This window comes from Dendropsophus ebraccatus, chromosome 1 (genome assembly GCF_027789765.1).
Source record: "Dendropsophus ebraccatus isolate aDenEbr1 chromosome 1, aDenEbr1.pat, whole genome shotgun sequence".
Taxonomy (NCBI): Eukaryota; Metazoa; Chordata; class Amphibia; order Anura; family Hylidae; genus Dendropsophus; species Dendropsophus ebraccatus.
The window spans coordinates 86,598,955-86,602,122 of record NC_091454.1 but is presented as its reverse complement, the minus strand read 5'-3'; the positions used below and the strand labels follow the sequence as shown (position 1 = coordinate 86,602,122).

The 3,168-nt window shown below is 40.6% G+C and overlaps 1 pseudogene; it reads right to left on the bottom strand.

Moving 5' to 3' along the window:
* Nucleotides 1-2,179: 2,179 nt before the first annotated feature.
* LOC138775073 (small ubiquitin-related modifier 3 pseudogene) lies at nucleotides 2,180-2,697 on the bottom strand (annotated as a pseudogene).
* Nucleotides 2,698-3,168: the final 471 nt, after the last annotated feature.

Sequence of the window (3,168 nt, the reverse complement as noted above, 5' to 3'; positions counted from 1 at the left end):
CAACGACCGCTCGTTAACGATAATCGCTTAGTGGAATTGGTGTAAACGAGCGAACGACAAAGGCAAAATCGTTATACTGTCGTTCAAAATTGTTTTTCAGCATGTAAAAAAAAAGTCGTTGGTCTTTGAAAGATAATTCGCTAATTGGTTCATAAAATTAGAAATCTTTCAGTTGTTCGTAGAAAGGTTTAAAAAAATAGGTGTGTCGTATGGTCATGATCACCCCGGCGAACGTTTTAAATGACCAAGTAACGACCGCAAAATAATCATTACACTACATATATACACCACGTTATCTGTTATCGGAGTTCAGAACGAGTCCACGCAGCGACCCTGCTCTAAACCGCCACGGTCCTGGGTGCGGCATGTAGCCCGGGACAGCGGCTATTAGCGGGCATGGTCCAATCGCCGTGCCCGCTAATTATGTCTTCAGATGCAGCTGTCAAAGTTGACAGCTGCATCTGAAGACTTACTGCAGCTGTTCCCTGGCGGTCTAGTGGGGAGATCGCCCCCCCTCCCCGTGACGTTGTCACGGAGGAGCGATCTCCGCTTCTGGTGCCGGCCGGGGTCTGCGCCGTAATGGCGCTGATCCCGACTGGGCATTCTATTGCTTTTGGCTGCAGCAGCCAAAAGCAATAGAACACTGATCTCATTGATCTATGCTGTATATCTATACAGCATAGATCTCTATGAGAGATCAGTGTGCATATACTAGAAGTCCCCCAGGGGGGCTTCTAGTATATGTGTAAAAAAAAAAAAAAAGTTGTTATTAATAAAAAGCCCCCTCCCCTACTAAAACTTTGAATAACCCCCCTTTTCCCATTTTATAAATAAAAATAAATAAATAAACATATTTGGTATCACCGCGTGCGTAATCGCCCAAACTATTAATTAATCACATTCCTGATCTCGCACTGTAAACGGCGTAAGCGCAAAAAAAATCCCAAAGTGCAAAATTGCGCATTTTTGGTCGCATCAAATCCAGACAAATTGTAATAAAAACCGATCAAAAAGTCGTATATGCGCAATCAAGGTAAAATAAAGGAAGAACACATCATGGCGCAAAAAATGACACCTCACACAGCCCCATAGACCAAAGGATAAAAGCGCTATAAGCCTGGGAATAGAGCGATTTTAAGGAACATATATTTGTTAACAATGGTTTGAATTTTTTACAAGCCATCAAATAAAATAAAAGTTATACATGTAAAATATCATTTAATTGTAACGACTTAAGGAAAATATATAACATGTCAGTTTTTCCATAGGACACATGGCGTAAAAACTAATCCCCCCCCAAATAAAAAGAATTGCGTTTATTTTTTTTTTTCAATTTCGCTGCGCATATATTATTTTTTTGAGTTATAAACAAGAACTTTATTATATGGAAGAGTTTCTTTATTACTCAGCTGGCTTTAACTACTAGTATCTGAAATATGGGACCCTTATTTGCAGCAAGACATTAATGTCTTGCAAATTCTCATTGCAAAGTACCACTGTAGCTAAGAAAATTTAACATGAAGCACTAAGAACAGGTTTAAAAGTGGGCTATTTTGTTCTTCAGATTCTTGGTCAGTTTGTAGCATTCTGTTTACCAGAGATACAAGATTACCTTTCTTGTCCTAAACAGATCATTGCCTCCAAATTTTGTCCCCCAAAAAGAGCTTTGCTTGCATACTGTTTTTTTTAGCAGCATGTTGATTTTTGAAAGGAATGGATAACTGAATATTTAGCTTACTTGCTGCATTAAAAGGAACCAGGGCGATTTTACATAGGACAAGTATAAACAGACCCAGTATTAAACATCCTTCAGACAATCAATGACAGTATGAGAATCTAGACAAATTTGGTGTTACCCACAAACATGTCAGATGCAGCACCCAAAATCTCATCTATTTGAGGTTTGTAGCATAGTAAATAAAATCATGTCCCTCCCCCCATAATGACCCCCTACTTCCAAACTAACTTGCTTTTACTGTTGCTTTGGAGGGTAGAGAAATCCGGTTAGAACCAAACAAACCATGAGTGTTCTGGCATAAACATCAGTAGCACTCAAGCAGGAAACTTGTCCGACTATTTACATGACAAAAAGGAAAAAACCAAAACACAACTGAAGATTGCTGTAAAAAAAAAATAAAATTAACAGTGCCACACAAAAATAAAATACAAGAAAACAAAACCACTTTATTAAAGTAATTGTTGATATTGGCCCTCTTTACAACAAAACTTCCACCACTCTTATGTTGGGCAAAAGGAAAAAGAAAATGTTAAATGAAATGTTTTCATAGTCTGCTAATGTTTCCAGAATGTTGTGTGATCAGCATAATCTTGTCATAAGGGCAGATGTAGGAAGTTAGGTGCATGAAGGCTCAATGGGCACCTTCCTCTTTCAAGAAACTGGCTTAGCACATGCCACCTGTCTGTTGTTGAAACACATCAATGGTATTCTCATCTTCCATCTTGAGCTGTGCCGGGGTGTCCGTTTCATTAATAGGTTGACCATCAAACCTGAACCTTATGTGTCTCATCGACAAACCCTGTCTGTCACAGTATGCCTTCATTAACTTGCTGAGAGGAGTGTGTCGCTTGATTTTGAACTGAACCACGGATCCATCCTGTCCTGCCACTTTAAGATTGATGTGGTCATTTTCTGTCTTTACGGTTTCCTTGGGCTTCTCCTCAGACATGGCTGCAGCTGCTCTCAGAAAACCCATTTTATGCACCTTACATGACCCACATCCCAACCTTGGTTAGATCAGTGACAACAAAACAATCAGTGTTTTATGTATGTTTTTTTGTTGATGATGGTTTCCATATTTAAAGGGGTTATCCAGACTTGCCTGCTTTGAAGTGAATAAAGCTGAATTGCAATACCACACACAGCCTTGGGACAGAAGTGGTGCTGTTCTTGCAAGAAAGTAGCTGCATTTTTTTTTAATCCTAGTTAACCCCTTCCCACACAAGGACGTAACTGTACGTCCTCGCGTGGGTGAGGGAGTTCAGAACGAGTCCACGCAGCGACCCTGCGCTAAACCGCCATGGTCCTGGGTGCGGCATGTAGCCCGGGACAGCGGCTATTAGCGGGCATGGTCCAATCGCCGTGCCCGCTAATTAAGTCTTCAGATGCAGCTGTCAAAGTTGACAGCTGCATCTGAAGACTTACTGCAG